Genomic DNA, 17,682 nt, shown 5'->3' with positions numbered 1-17,682 from the left:
GGTTAAACCATAGAACATTCTTGCAGGAGAACAAGTGTTTGTAGTATAGAATGGCTCAAGTAAGGTCGATCTTCTCAAGGACTGATATAAACAATTTACGAGTTTTTGTGTATTTAACTTAGTTACCTCTAAGAACTAAACTAATTCGACGAAAATAAATACTACTATACATGACTTAAACAAATATCTGAAATGGGAATTGGCTTATAGGAATAGTGATCCAACTAAACAAAACAAGTAAATATAGAAACTCAAGATAATACAAGTAATTGAAGAAAATTAGATTGACAAGGCGCTAGAGTTCAACCTTTCCCAACAGCACTCCTACGTAGCTCTTCCAATTGCTTAAGTAATCGAAAACACACATGCTTTGAAGGTTGGGTTTTCCTCGTGTATGTTTTACTTGTGACATTCAAGCTAAAACGCATACCATTACATGCAATTTATATATGACATTTGGATTAAATATAGACATGAGTGATTCATTAATCTTGGTGAAAATCCTTTTGTTAAACCATGTAATCCCTAAAAGTATGATATTTACCTTAGGAGAAATTACAATCCTCAGTCACAAGAAGCATAACCAATTTTAATGTGACATTCGTTCAAAATTGCATCCGATGACTTTTCTAAGCATCCTAATGGTGATAAAGCATCAAGGCACATATATAGTTTAATTCAGTGATTGAAAATATCAAAGCAAGCATGTAACAACACTTAAGCAATTGAAAGAGAAATCTACGTAATCATGTTAAGACTCATGGCCTCACTCTAGCAAAAGGAAATTAGTTACACATACTTGTTTTAATACATAAGGAATTATCCATTAAAAACAAAGAAAGAAAACAACCTTTTTTTACAGGATGAGCTCTCTGATCATCTTCTCCTCAAAGAGAGGAGCATGCTTCTTCTTCTCCTCCTCAAATTTGGAGCTGCGACACCCCTTTATTTCCTGCTCTTTGCTCTCCTTCTGTTTTCTCCCCATTTTTCTTCTCTCTGCTCTCCCTTCTGCCGTTTTATGCACTCTCTGCAAAAAACTCCCATCCGTCTATTCGTCTTTTACCCACCTCTCTGTTGCCATGTGTTGCCTTATTTTATTAGTCAATGAAGTGGGCAGTTGTGCTCTCCACTTTCTCCTCTCGACTTTTCTTTTGCTCCAAAGGCCAATGAGCAGAATAAAAAAACCAATTTTCTCCTGAGTGTTGATGACAAAGCAAAGCACAAGGTGCATTTGCTTTCTTATTTTATTAGCTAGAGTGGGCATAATTGGCCATAATATTTGGTAGACCAAAAGTCCTTAGATTTATAAATGAGATGTCCTTAGAAAGCTTGAAACATCTGCTTTCTTCATTCTTAAACTGGGAACAATTGGCTGGGAATCTTGAGCTGAAAACTTGATATGATCATCTTCAATCTCTTGTGAATCAGCTCCAACTAGAATTACTCAAAAATTTCACCGTTTGCATTCTTTTCCACCATACTCGATCTTACTGCTCTTGGAACTTAAAACCTCCAACTAAACTAGACAAGAAAATAAATATAAAATGAGGAAATATATAATATAAATATTGGTTCATTAGACTCAATTCCTTCAAGTTTGAACTTAAACTTGTCAGAATGCCTCAATGTAGTGAGTTTGTGCCTTACCTAGTAACGATTTTCACATGCAAAGGCAGCACCATGCTCACCAAGCTTCACAGAGTGTGGTTTTGATATTTTGAGAGACAAATTTCTCTTGGATGGTGAAGGTTTATGGTGGTTTGGCACTCAGCTAGAGAGAGTGACGGAAAGAGAGGTTGCATAGTTAGAGAATGAGAAAGTCTCGTGTAAATGAGGGAGAAAAAGACCGAGGATGGGGATTAAACCCACTTGTATAATTTCCCACAAAAAATATGAAAATTCCCTTCGAAAAATTTAAATTTCTCTATCTCCAAAGCTCACAATTCAATCCTATTTTCGCCTATACATCCGTGAGGTCCATCATTACTCAAGACACCCAACTAGGGGCATTTTGGTCATTTCACATCTTTAGGGCATAAAATACATTTTTTTAGGTATGAGTTGTATCATGGCCAACCATGTAGGCTAACACAAAAATGATAGTGCAGCATTGTCAGGGCTTCTAGTATTATGCAAAGTCTAAAAAGCGACTACCCAAGCGTCTTACCTCTATGACAAGCCCACGACCATTTATGCAGTGGGGCTCGATACCATTGGGCCCATGTTAGAGGCAACTTGAAAGGTTAAGTTCACAATTGTAGCAATCGACTACTTCACTAAGTGGGCTGAGGCGTTGCCACTCGCCACGATCTCCAAGCCAAAGATTCAAGCGTTTGTTTGGCAGAATATAATTTACCATTTCAAAACACCAAAGCTTATCATCACCGATAATGGATAGGTCATAACTGTAAACATGATCATCAAGATTATACTATGCTGACGATTTGCATCTACCCCGACCGAGGGGGATTTTCCATCCTTAACGCAAGAGGTCCTATAGTTATATAAAACATCTCACAAGGTAGGCACAACTGAAACACCCTATGCCTTAGCATTTGGTTGGAGGCGGTTGTACCAGTTGAGGTGAATATGCCTACTCACGAAGCTAAGTTCTATGATACCGAGAAAAACAATGAGGAGCAAGCCTTAAGCTTGGATTTTCTAGAAGAGAGACGCTTATAGGAAGAGCATCATTAAGCATCATACCAAAAAAAAAAGTTCCTTGGCACTACCACCAGGGTGCACACCATAGGCCTTCCGTCAAGGTGACTGGGTCTTATAAGCAGTCACGTCTTCCATAAAGGAGAAGTCGACAAGAACATTTGCTCTATGGTGGGAAAGGCCTTACAAGGTGGTCGGAGTGGTGCAACCAAAGAACATATCAGTTGGTCGACCATGAGGGTCGACCTTTAGCCTACCCGTGGAATGCTTAACACCTTAAGAATAGGCCGAGAGCCACATGGATAGTGTCAAAGAAAGACTTAGCCTAAAAAATTGTTATGTTACAATATATATACACATACACACGGCTAGAAACAATAAATAAAATGACTAGTCTGGTGTGCTCCTAAACTATCTAGACATCATATGAGCCAAAAGGGTATGCTGCTCGAGAGGCTGGTGGCTTGCGAGTCTACTCTGTGGTGGGCTCCGTGGAGTGCTTGTGCTGAGGTAGGGCAAAAGCAATACTACCTACAAGCTCCTCAACCACACGGGTCTTGTCAACTTGCTATTCCTACACAGAGTCATCCTCACTCCTAACATTTAAATCATAGTCAAGATGGAACATTTTCACCTTCTTGTAAAATTCCATATATTCCTGAAAAGGCGGAGTAGAGCAATAAAGTTAACACTTGCAGGGGTTTGGAAAAAATCATCCATGTCTAGATTGCTACTGGACAAAGTGTCGTTCAAGGCCTTTTTGTAGACACCCATTTTCTTCTACATGACCCAAACATCCTTAGCCTCTGTCAACTCAAGAGCAGTTTGGAGTTGGCATATGGCAATCTCTTTCAACTACCTCTTTGTTGGAACCAAATTCACGCACTGCCGTAAGTGGTGGAGATGCACAAATCTAAGTAACCTGTAAAAGAGTAAATAATCGTGAGAAAGCTTGAGACCTAGGGGTGTGTGCCGACCAAAAGCTCTTCAACAGTCAACCTACTAAGCAAGTATAAGACTTGTCGAGAACTAATTGATTCCATTCCAGATCAAATCAAATGTCTTGCAAAACAAGCATGCTCATCCTAGTAGAGTTGCTCAGACTTCTTCTATTGTCCCGAAACAAGGTGATAGTGGCATTGTTGCTTCATTAATCTAGCTTCGCTTGAAACTATTGAGTCCGTGACTATTGAGTTTGTGACCAAACTTCTAAGGTAACTTATTTAGATCAACCTTACTCCAGTGTTAGAAGATCATGGTCTCACAAATGCCTGTAACTATGCATATGAAAGACACTTGTTCCCTTTTGAGGATGGATAGTTATCCACAGACCATACCTCTTGAAGTAAGCTGGAATACGTACCATTGGTCTTTTGTCTTTATCTGGTGATCCAGTCCTTTATGGAGTAGTGGAGACACTTTGATTTCAGACGTGCGGTCTCAAAATTTGTGCCATAAAGTTTTTAATGATCAGGAACACTGTGCGTGCACATTTTGAAATGAGCGGCCATTTGTATCTTGGAGTGGCTTCAATCTTCACATATTCTAATCTTGAGGTGAAAATATTTTCATCTTCAATGGTGAAGTCTCTTAAAGCCTTGTCATAAAATAGCACCTTCATGGTTGAAATCCTCCATGTTTTCCTCATTTGTTTCTTTCAATTCACGTCATGATGCCTTGTCCTTTGTTTCACAACTCTTTTTTCCAACCTAGTTTTCTTTTTAAACCTTTGATATCTAGAATTCTCAAACCAAAAACTTACTTTTACCATGTTAATCTTTGCCAAATAAGGCTAGGCAACACAAAATTAAGCCATAATCTCGTAATAGTGTTCCTTGCTTCTTGCAACTTGTTCATAACATTCATTCCCATGTGGCATCCTCCTTTCCGCACACGGGCTCAGTCTCAACAAAGTATTGAAATTCTTTAGAGGCCTCTTCACCTTCCTTTGGGCATAGATGCCGATGATTAGTGAACTTCATCAAAGTTGACGATCTGGGCCAAGTCTACTTCATACTCTTCATATGAGAACTCACAAGCCAAGGGTGAGGGCTTGTCTCCCCCCAATCAATTGTAATTTTTCGTGCCCCTTTCATAGGACTTTGATGATAATCATGTGTTTGCATGAATCTTCTCTTTTTCACATCCCTTGCTTCTTTGTTCACAGAATACAATTTTAATCCGATAAATCTTTCCAAAGTAAAAGAACTTTAAGAGAAAATGAGCAATAGAGTGAAATACGAGTAAGCTTATGGGCCTGGGGTTGTTGAGTCTATGACTGGACTTCTGAGGTCGACGTATTCGAATCAGGGTTACTCCGGCATCAGAAAATCATGGTCTCACACTTCCCAAGAGCTTGAACCTATCCAGCAGCTGAGCGTTGTCCTTCTTGACGACCTCTACAGCCTTGCTAGACTATTCAAGCTGAAGCACATTAGCCTTCAAAGTGTCCATCAGCTGCTGCATATCCTGCTCTTAACGAACGTTGCCTTTTGCTATGCAGGAGTTTCTCGAGCTCCTGATAGTAAGCAAACAGAGCCCTTATGAAGAAAACCAGTTAGTATCATTTCATAATAGAATTTTACTCAAAAAAAAAAAAAAAGGTCACATATGGAAAAATACTCACCCCCAAGAAAACATGCAAGAGACTTAGAGTTTAGGGTCCTAACAAAGCATGTAAGTGAGCTTGAAGGTGTGTCACTTTGTTGCCACAAGTCACTTAAAGAACAGAAGAGCAGCTAGCAGGTCAAAATTACGTTTCCCGCGCATTAATTGCAAGGGTGGGAGAATACTCGAACCTAGGGACCTAGGGCTCATTGAGTGCCTATATAAGGAGGATGAGTAATCCTTAGAACGGCTTGGTCGAATTGAGAGAGAAATGAGACTATGTTTAGCTAAGCGCTATTTGAAACCTCTTATTCAATATATACGAAAGAAGTAGTGGATATAGCCCATTACGAAGGGTGAACTACTTAATTATTGTTGTTCAATTCTTCTTATTCTAAAATCTGAGGTCACCAAGGGTTGATACATGACCATTCTGGTCTTTGTTAACCTAACTAGTTTTGAGCGTTAACACTTGTTGCTTCTTATTAGCCATGTCTTCAACAGAAAGAAAAGCATATCTTAATTGCTATTAGGGATTCTTCATCCTGTTTATTCTTGCTAGGAGTAATTAGGTTTTCATCCTTATTTTTACTAATCTATTGATTAAAACCTTATTACTTTTCAATTTTTGATCAAGGTCCTTTGTATTAATAATATCATTAATTATTTCAATAATAAAATATTTTTTATTTCTAAATATATTTATTTAATATTAAAAATGTTACAATTAGTATATTTATATTTATGGCTAAATTTTTTATCATATATTTTTATTTTTAGTTTGTACCTATTTTTAATTTGCAACCCTTTTTTAATTTGTACCAATTTTCCTTTCAGTTTTAATTTGTACCCATATATTAATTTCTTTTTGTGCCCATATTTTTTAAAGTTTTATTTGTATTGTACCCATATTTTTTTATTTATTTGTACCCATTTTTATTTTTGCTAAATGTACCCATTTTGAAGAATGTACCCATGTTTTGATACAATAATTTTTTTGTTATTTTTTATGAATGTACCCATGTTTACACACACACACACACACACAATAGTATATTTATATTTTAATATTTTTAATCCCACAAATTATGGTTTTTTTTTTTAAATCTCATTACTATAAACAACTATAAATTTTAATTTTTAATTTAAAAAATATAGTAACTTACATAGAAATAAATTATCAATTAATTTCAGGGACTTGGATCAAAAATTGAAAACCAACAAGGTTTCAGTCAAAGACTGTTCATAACTAGGGACCGCATCCAAAGTCTCCCTTCTTGCTATTTTGGCATGCATAAATTATGCAAATTCATCGTCAAGTTAGGCGTTAGTCTTGATCGTCTATGCCAATCCAATCACACCAAGAACAATCGTACAGTTTCAACTAGTTTATGATGGACAACCTGACAAATAGACATCCAGATGAATTAGCTTATCAGCTCCTCAAGGAAGAAACTGAATTTTAAATGTATACATAAGAAAATCGTGTGCAATGAAAAAGGTACTGTTAATAATTCCGTACTAAACTCATCAAACGAAGACCCTATAACTTATTTGGCCTTTTCAATCATACCAAACAATCCAAACACAATAAAAACTCACCGAAGCCATCGAAAAAGATAAATTAGGGTTTTCAAGGAGTTAGTGTAATCCACCCGAACAATATAGGGCATTCATATTTATTATCAATGGTAAACGAAGATCCGGTGTGATTGACCAAACTGGCTTAATTAGTCCATTATAGATGGAATCTAACCTTCCTTTTAAGTAGCATAACAACTCATAGTTGTTTTTAATACAAACGATACGTTTTCTAAACTAATTAAGAGGATGGGAGAGGGATTGACTAGAAAGATCATAACTATTAGAGCAATCCACCATTTACGGCATAATTACATTGTTTAATTTTTATTTTTACTTTTTCACATTAAACCACGTGGTTTTATTTTGGAGGCAAAACGAACAAGGCTTCAAAAGTTTTCGTTTATATAGTGTATTTCTATTTAATTAGTATTAGTTGCAATGCATGTCATGACATGTTTACTTATAAGGATGAGAATGCAATATATATGATAATTTTTCATTCCTGATAAATCATTTGTTTACTAACACAAAAAGATTGAATGAATAAGGGGGTCTTTTGTTAAAAATATGTGTTCCATTGTTGCTTATTATAACAAGGGGTTAGAATCGGGAGACACTCTTTTTTGACACACATTTTATAGGGTCTACTTCGTAATATGTTTTAATGATTTAACTATCTATCTTTTCAGTTTTATCTCAAATATTATTTTTACCAAATTCACCTAAATCCAAAATCAAATTAACGTTAGATTAAATGATAGTTTTTAGTGTTTTTTTAAATTGTATTCGTCTATTTTCTTCACTACAAATAAATGTTTTATAAGTTTCAGATATGTCTAACTTTTTTGCAAGGATTATCTATGAAAGGTGAATTGAAATGTAAACGGTTCGAACCCTTGAAAAATGTTATCGATTGGACTCTATAAAATGTGCCAAAATGTATGTTAAAAAATAGGTATCTCCCGATTCTAACCTTTCAACAAGATATCATTATTAGTTAAGGATGTATGTTTATTCCGAACATGAACAATTGATGTATCATTCTTTTATTACCCGATTATTTTGATCTTCAAAAATGCAAGTAATAATACAATGTTGCAGTCATATTTAGAATAGGAATGTGATTGTGTAAATCCTAGGAAATCTGAGAATGTATCTTATATTCCTATTAGGATTAGATTACCTATTAAATGTTGTAATTCTAAAGGGAAAGGTTTTACCCTTCCTACTACTTTAAATAAAGACACAATGGGGTGGAATAACACACACCTCACAATTACACATCTCTCTCTTTCTCTCTATCCATGCCGCACCCCTCTCTCTCTATGGCCTCCATAATTGTTCAGTAAATTATGCCTACAACACATTATCAATACGCTCTTGACGCTGCGCTGACAAGAGAGTTTGATCTTCAATCTGGGGAGTATTACGTCTTTAATCATTCTTTTCATGATTAATTTAATTATTTTATTGAATTGATCTATTCAATTTAATTTTTCTATGTTGAACGTAATACAACAAATTGGAGATGCAATTTCGGCTTTCAGAGAAGGATCTTCTACAAATTCAAAAGCTTATTCGTTTTCTGCTACTCAGGTACGCTTAAAATAAAGGAAGATATTTAAAACGACCCATGAAGCATGAAAACATTCCCCATGATGCATGAACCCCCTACATTTATATTTACCTTCCGATATATATATTGTATATGTTTCATATATTTGTCAATTTATATATTTGTTTCATGAATTACGCAATAATTGCTATGTGGAATTTGTGAGTCAAAGAATCAAAAGAAATTAGAAGCATATTAGGGTTTTCCTAAACCCTAAAGGATTTGAAAAAAAAAAGGGGAATCAGGACATGGTGCGGCACACCACCGCACCATCATTATGCAAATAATCACCAGGCCTAGGCCTGGATTTTACCTCGGTAGGGCCTGTAGGCCTGAGCCTATGCATACTGGCCTTGGCCCGCAGCCATCCAACCTGCCCAATTGTCTGGGCTGTCCTCCCATACACACGCTGCAACCTTTTTGGTTGCTGGGTTTTGTTGCTCTCGCCCGCATACATATAGCCAGCATATGTTGGGCTTGTCCCTGCGCCACCCATACCCAAGCCCGTGACCTGCAGTCACTATAAGGCTGCTTTCACACAGCCAGCCTTCGCTGGGATCCCCGTGACAACCCACAGGCTAGCATGAGCTGGACCTGCCCGTGAACTCCCCACAGCCCAAAACCGACACCCAGCTACGGCTGGGGTTTCCTTCCCTCCCCGGTGGCCTGCAGCCATACCTCGAGGCCCTTTTGGCCTTGCCGTTTTTACTTAAGGCACCTCGTGCCTTCCTTTTTTTTTCATGGCACCCATGCCGAAATTATTTTGGGGCATTTTTCAACCCACAAGCTATTATTCTAGCATTTTAAAATAATTTAACCCGTATGTTAATATTATTTTGCTTCTACAATCGACCCTGTATGGCCCGATTTATTGAATTAATTAAAAGTGACCTGCAGTCCATTAATCTGATAATGAATCCAAAATTATTGACCTGTAGATCACTTTTGGACATTAACGATTCAATAATTTATTTCTCTTCTTTGAACCGTCATATACTTTCGTAGTAACGAAGCTCTCACACTTGAGTTCCCGAAGACAACTCAAATCCATTACACTAAGTTAGTATATTGCATTCTGAGTTTCTTGCAGGAACCTCTCTTTTATGAACTAAATGTTCATAAACTAAATCGAACCTGTAGTTTCAAATTTAGTGCCTTTGAAACCAGAAGTTTTCATAAAACAATACACCCATGAAAACTCGACGTTTTTCATGAAAACCATGTCTTAGAACTCGAATGTTCTAACTTTGATGCTTAGGGATGATTCATTCCCATAGCACCAATCACAATCTTGTTCCCTCAAATTCAGTGAATTGTCGAACTGTCACAAGTTGGATTTTCCTGATTTTGACGTTTCTAATAAAAACCACTTTATGTGGGGTACAAGATGTGAATCTCCACATGACTATTAAGAAGTTGAGAAATCATTGAAGCCAACAATGGCATGGAAGAGCTGAATAAGCCTTTACCATGATCTTCATTCGAAGACTTATGCTCAAAGCATTACAAATGGAAGTACCTCCCAAACGAGGATTCCATGGCTCTTTGGCTCGCTTCTACGGACCGTCTAATCATGAAAGATATTGCCCAAAGAAAACCATGATTACGTCCATGAATGAGTACAATTCTGAAGTTTATAAATCCGATCGAATTTTGACTGGAGAATACTTTTCTCGTCCTTCCTTGTTTCTAACTCGCCCCTGAAGCAGCAGTGTAGATAACGAAAATTTATCAAATTCTCGGTTTTGATTACTACCACAAACGTGAGAGAAAGGTATAGACCCAGTTTGGTCAAGGCCTACCAAATGGTGGTGCACTGCTTTGGCAAGGATACACTGAATGGCATACTCTCTCACAATCCAATTTTGAGTTTGTTTTGACAAACATATGGTAGAATCAAGGCCTGCCAAGGTGTGGCATCATGCCCAACGCGTGATCCTTGGCACCCAAGACCTAAAACTTCAAGAATACGGGATAATATTCCCAAACCTTAACCCTGCAGAATCTACTTCCGTCTTGATGGAATAAACCATTGGTTATGCACCTGTTCGTGCCCCTACCAATGTTGTTAAGGAGTACCATTCTAGTAGTCAATATGTGAGATTGATTTTGCTCCACCGAGTATCGTTGGAATAGCAAAATTGTGACATGAATGGCCTTGTTGGCCGAATCCACCAAAGTAACTTTGGTTTACTTTGTGAACATTTTTCCATGTTCTTGGATTCAAGTTTGGTGTATGTTTTACTTATGAATAATCTTATTGATATTGTCCTCGAATATGAGTTAATTGAATCATGTTTCTTGAATACATATGACCAATTCAATTGACCACGTGATTACGTGGGAATGTGGGAAAGTTAGTTGTCTGGATGAATGCGTACTACGCACACTAACTTTACACCTAAATCACATCTCTAACAACGACTTCAGGTATATCCAACCTGATTAAGAGAATTTGGCACGCTCCTCGTTGTATGAATGGTACTGCATCACCATTTAAGAGACCTTAAATTTTCCCTGACGTTGAGTTTTTAAGGATATTCGAGATGACAATGATCATAAATGAAACCACTGAAGAAAATAGAGTGAAATATCTTTGCACCACCTCCAAAAAAAAAAAAAAAAAAAAAAACACTAAGCCTGAAGCTTTCATTTGGAGCCAATGGGTTGTCTCCCAACTGGGAATACACCACATGTGGCTAGCCTAGAGCTGGGTGATTGAGCAGTTTACTTGCTTTGGCACGACCTTTTGGGACACTTAGGTCGAACAATGATGCTACAACGCATCTCCTTACCCGAAGTAAGGATCTTGTGCCTACAAGCACACTTTGCCAAGCATGCTCATTAGGGAAATTGATTTTCTAAATCATTCCTAGCAAGGATACGAAACAACTCCATTTTCACAGTGGATTCAAGGGAATATATGTGGACTAATCCAACCAAAATGCGGACCATATAAATACTTATGGTTTTGGTTGATGAATCGACAAACTAGTCACATGTTTGTCCACACACATTGCTGCTAAACCTCCTGGCCGATTATGGGTTAACCACCCTACTTATCCCTTAAGGTCCCGGAGACTGGATAATGCCGGAGTGTTTACATCGACGATTTTCGATAAAGTATTGCATGTATTTTGGGTTTCTAATTGAACATCGAATTCCCATGTTCACCACAAATAGCCATGCCTAGTGATCATAAAGCGCAATTTAAATGATCGCCCAAATTTTGGTAAACGTACCAAGTTTTCAGTTTCTGCCTAGGGCTATGTAATCCTTGTACGTAGTTATGTTGGTCCACCTTGAGGCCCATTGCCACACAACCTATATGACGTTACAGTTGGTTACTGGGTACGAACCTGCTGATTTTCATATTTACGCATTTGGGTGTGCATTCCATGTGCCAAGTTGCGCCACCGCAACATACCACCTTGGGTCCTCAAAGAAGGATGGGAATCTTTTGTCGATCATGATTCTCCTTCACACTAGCTCTATTCGAGCCCTTGCACACGATCTCTTTACTGCTCATTTGCGGGTTGTCACTTGAATGAGACCGTCTTCCCGCCGTTAGGGGGAGATAAAAACGTCAACGTTCTTGTAGAACGGCGCGAATTTGCGTGGACGTTGCCCACTATTTTTCATCTCGATCCCCATACCGCACAAGTATGATAAGCAAGTGCGATGAATTCTAGATTTCAGAATGTTGCTCCAGACGCATTCATTTGATCTAGCTAAAGTGACGAGATCATATACCAGCTGCAAACATGCCTGCAAGGATAGACGTACTTAACAGACGTCGAGTCAACATCCTTGGAGGGTGTGCCGCCCCTGTTGGACGGTCCGGTACATCGGCGGATAGCCAATCAATCTGTCTTGGCCTGGAGCACGACAGATCATTCGGTTTGTAGGATTCACTTCTCTAGAAGAGGAAGACACAACGTAATAATGAATCTAAACTCGATCGTTGTCTCAAATCATTTCCATCTCATGAGATTAATCAAGATTACTCCCGAGACTTGAAGTTCTTGGTCCAGTATACTAGTTTGGATGAGAAAATGGAATTGAAATAAGATTATCATCGATGATGTTTTCACTTATATGGTAGCTACCGACATAAATGAAAAGAGACGATATCAAACCGTGTTCCGTTGATTAAGTGACAACGTAGAACTGATTGGACAACTAAAGTTACAATCCAGGTCAAATTCCTTACCAAAGTGTGTATTGGACCTGTCGTTCCTACACTGCCCAAGGTAACTCCGTTGTGTTACAAATGGGAAAGGAAGCGTTATGAGATGAATGAAATAGTGCGATATGATGCACACCTTACGGCGCAAGGTTTCTCTCAAACGTCATGTGATTGATAGCAGCATTATGAAATGTGGTTAGTGTTTCTCCATGGGGATATTGATACAGAGAATTACATGTAAGTTCCCGAAGAATTACATGGATTGGTTCAAATAGTTCCAAAACCACGAAACACCCTCTTAACTTGTTTGAGGCGTTCACTTACAATTTGACAGATATGGTATACCCGTCTTAAGTGATTATTTGATCAGTCAGGGATGAATTATGCCCTTGCGGGTTAAACTATGAAGTCTTATTCCAAATTGCTAGAGTTACAGTTTATGTCGTTAAACACGAATCTCACTAAAACTCTGGAAGAGCTTGAGAAAACTGACTCGCACCTGAAGATGGAATTTGAGATGAAGGATCTTAGGAAAACTCACTTATGCCTTGACCTGAAGTTAAAGCATTGTTCTGACGGTATTTTGGTTTACCAGTCGAACTACACCTCGAATGTGTCACCTTTGAGTAAACCTTTGATCGTCCACACGTTATATGCAAATGAGACCCTTGAAGAGGTTATGGAATCCGAAATTCCTTATCTAAGTTAAACTTTGCGCTTCGTTGTACTTAGCTTATTGTATTTAGACAGGACATCTCCTTCGCTGTTGATCTTGGTAAAGATGCAGCACCGCGCTTACACGCAACCACTGACTTAGTATTAAAGACATACCATGAAGGTATTACATGGGCAAATCCCAACGCATCTCAGCAGATCCAAACCCCCTGATCCTCATAATGATACTTGCCTTGTTTGTTATGCTGACGCTGGTTACTTATCAAACCCGTACAAGGCAAAATCCCCAAATGGTTATGTCTTTACCATTAGGGATATCGCAATATCTTGGAGGTCCACGATATGGCCTTAGTTGCGAAATCTTCAAATCATTCCAAGACTCACCTTACTTCACTACGCCACAAGTGAGACATGGTTAGGAGTTTTTGTTGAGCATATCCGAAGTACTTGCTATTTTTCATCTATCCTTGAGTCCCAACAACGATCCATGAAGATTATGCCACATGTATCAACCCGACCAAACCATGATACATCAGCGAAGTCAACGCCAAGACATATTGCGTCTACATCTACATCAGCAAAGCATCAAGAGATTGAAGTCATGCAAACCGATCCCAGACAACCTTGCCGACCTTTACACGACGTCACTGCCGAAGTCAACCTTCCAGAAGCTTGTCCGAGGAATTGGTATGCCTAATTATCTGAGTTGAATCGCTTGTAGTTCTCTTATTTAGAAGTTATGTCTAACTCAAGGGAGTATCTAGAAGTATACTCACTTGATCTTAATGTACTCTTTTTCCCTATGATTAGGAGCATTTTTCCCACTGGGTTTTTGCTACCTAACTAGGTTTTAACGAGGCACCCATCCTAGGATGATCATAGTCCGTTGAGTTCACTACCTTCGTCCAGTTTGACGATTGTTTTAGACATTATGCATATTTTCTTACTTTTCTCCTTAGTCTATGGGTTTTCCTGATTCCTTGGGTTTTACCATAGCGAGGTTTTTGTGAGTTTTTACAAATGCATACTTCAAATTAAATTTGAGACTCGCGATCACCCGTTGTGCCGATGACTTCATCAACTATTCTACCTTATCTGCTGAAGATCTGATGCGATGGTTTGTTGAGTATTTACACACGTAAGGGGGAGTGTTGCAGTCATATTTAGAATAGGAATATGATTGTGTAAATCCTAGGAAATCTGGAAATGTATCTTATATTCCTATTAGGATTAGATTACCTATTAAATGTTGTAATCCTAAAATGAGGGTTTTACCCTTCCTACTACTATAAATAAAGGCACAATGAGGTGGACTAACACACACCTCACAATTACACATCTCTCTCTTTCTCTCTATCCATGCCGCACCCCTCTCTCTCTATGGCCTCCATAATTGTTCAGTAAATTATGCCTACAACATACAATTCATTTCTTTGTCGATTTTTATTTATTTTTATTTTTATTTTATTTGTTTATTTATTTATTTAATTTTTTTTTTGGGGTTTAGGCCCACAGTTTACCCACACAAAACAATTGTATCCTATCCAATGTATTCGATAGTTGTAGAAGTATATATGACGGCTCATCTATGCTAGCTTTTCCCTGAGTAATAGAAAATACAATATAAGGTATTACACTTTGATCAAATTAAAAACGAAACTCAATACCATGATTGACCCCCATGGCCCTCTGGAGACCACCACCCACTTCTATTAAAAGGAAAGATGATTATAGCAGTGCCACTTTCTATAACCCTTTGACGTCCAGCAATTTGTACACCCACATCATAAAGAAATGGGCAGTGGGGACTCTCTCTCTCTCGGGTCCCTTTTGTTAATCAAATTGAGAAAGAATTTTAAAAAAAATTAAAAATTAAAAAAAAATTAAAAAAAAAAAAACAACGAAGAATTAAGAAAGATGAAGAACTAGAGAGCAGCATTTTTCGAAATCCTTCCAATGAACAACATCAACTTAGCTTGATTCTGAGCTATTTTCAGTTGTCTTCTCTGTAGCTTGTAGGAACCCAAAACCCTGCTGCAAACCAAAACCTTTGAAAAAACAGAATGCAGGAGTCAATTCTCCAAGACTTGAAACAACGCACATATCCAGAAACAATAACACCCTGTTTCCTCTGCCTCTAATAGGAGCTTCGTATAGAACAAACTTTTATAAAATTGTAACCCACCCTCACGCTAGTTATAACAATTTCTTGCAGGATTACCCTTTGTGGGATTTACCGTCAACAATTTGATTTAGCAATGACTTCGGCCTTTAATATTTACAAAAGCAGAAAAGCAAAAAAGTATAGTGTGGTATGGGCCTTAACTATAGTATCATGGGATTTTACCCTCACACCACATGTTCACCCTTTGTAGATGTTACCAAAAACAACGTCATTTAACAATGGCATTGGCCTTAACATTTTCAACACTATCTATTCAAAATATGGAATAACCCTTCATGGGATTTACCGCTAACAATTTCTTCACACTTCATTTTTTTTCTAAGACACATATAACCGGACTTACAGTAGTTACATGCTACAATTAAGTTGGTTAGACTGGACATTATAGATTGTGATAAGGTAAATATTGAACAAACTCCTCAATACAATACTCCTGAACAATCTCCGCGATATCACACTTCACAGTTTGGCATAAATCAGTAATGTAATTTTAAGATAAGAACTAGTAGACTTCAAGCATAAAGACGAGCGATTGCATTTACAGACCACTGGTAGATGCATCAAGTTACAAAAAATTACGATTTTGGCTCATTAAAAAAAATTACAGGACTTTTGAGATGTAGAGACAACCACACAATTTTTGTTGTTGAATGAGAGTTGAAGTGCTTGAGAAAATCATGGCTTTATTTCAACCATCATATTTGGATTCGAAGATGTGAAGTTTAGATTTATTATTTGGCTTTCCTTGTCAAATGTTGTAAATTGCACCACACATGTTCTAGATAGATTTAGGGTTCAATGCCACGCTTGGGATCTTGCTGTTGGAAATATTCTCTCAAGAGCTTAACTTCTCACATCAAAGGTTTGTTCATACATGTGCATTTCATACTAATATTTCCAATTCATTCTATCTAGTGGTTCTGTCTCGTCAAAATTTTCCGCTACTTTCCAGTTTGCTGAGCACACATTTTAAGACATCCCACATAGGTTAACTGACACCTTTTACCTGCGAGTGATTTTTAACCCTAGTGTTGGAAGTATGCCCACAAAGCCACTCATTTAATGTAATAGCTTTTTGGAATACTTAATGTATTAAACTTTTATATGTTTAATGAAGGGCAAAGCTTATTGTTAATCACTATTTATTGTATCATGTGTTTAAGTAATAAGCGAATCCAAGGGATGTATTTGATCTAAGAGACAAGTGATCTAAGTGAGTTAGATTAACGAGACCATTCTCTTATGTTAATTCCTAAAACGTTCCTAGCCATAGGATTGCCAATTGGGTATTGACAATCCGCTAAGGTTAGTATGTGTTATGTTGACTCAAGCGTGAGTATGACTAGTCTCAAGTCATTTGGTGTTGGACACTAAGACAAACACATAGGTGCTCGAAAGAGTAATTGAGTACACTGAACAACGATCGAAAGAGAGTTCGAACATACATGTCATGTAAGAACTCGAAAGTTGCAATATGCAAAGTAGTCCTTTGACCTAAGGCATCATAGATGTCTAATGGTTAGGTCCTTGATCTTTGATCATGTCAACTGCATTCCATTGAAGTGTCCACGGCATTGTTGGGGTCAAGCTATCTAGTCGTGTAGGCATATGAATGCACAACAAGGGATCTCTAACCTTCCATGGTGGAAGGAGAATACTCTAAGATATGATTCTAAAGTCTTTGGCCAAAGCAAATGAATATGACTTAGGAAGTTTGTTCCAAATCATATTCAAGGGAATCATATAGAGAAGTATCGCATTGGATAGTAGACATGAAACAAACTATCATTCAAACAATGTGATTAAGAGTATTGTATTAGAGAATGACAGTATTGCATTGTAGTTGTAACTGGATAGGTTCTCCAACCAATTCTACTTAGCTTGGGTAACCATGACATACTACTAGGTGTCACTCATGGTTTGTGGAAGCCCTAATGATTAGGCAACACTAATCATAAAAGGGAGAATTGAAATGTGGTTTCAATTCACAATCGATCGTTAAGAGTAACAATCGCCCACTACCTCGCTAATTGGAACCTAATGGATCGCACACCGAGTAAGGGTGATAGTGAAGAAATTAAATGAAATGGATATGCAATTAAATGGTTTAATTGAAGAATGGTCAAGATTAATTAATTAGTTAATTAATTTTACGAAAGGTTCGTA

At 37.6% G+C, this 17,682-nt stretch overlaps 1 long non-coding RNA gene across 1 annotated transcript in view; it reads right to left on the bottom strand.

Moving 5' to 3' along the window:
- Positions 1–669: 669 nt before the first annotated feature.
- The window catches only part of LOC126592442 (uncharacterized), a 34,348-nt gene continuing 17,335 nt past the window's right edge, over positions 670–17,682 (bottom strand). The window contains exon 2 of the long non-coding RNA XR_007612644.1: positions 670–771. This is a non-coding gene — a long non-coding RNA (uncharacterized LOC126592442). The remainder of the gene's footprint in view (positions 772–17,682) is intronic.

This window comes from Malus sylvestris, chromosome 12 (genome assembly GCF_916048215.2).
Source record: "Malus sylvestris chromosome 12, drMalSylv7.2, whole genome shotgun sequence".
In the NCBI taxonomy this organism is placed as follows: Eukaryota; Viridiplantae; Streptophyta; class Magnoliopsida; order Rosales; family Rosaceae; genus Malus; species Malus sylvestris.
The sequence above is the reverse complement of the archived record's forward strand: the minus strand, read 5'-3'. Positions and strand labels throughout refer to the sequence as shown.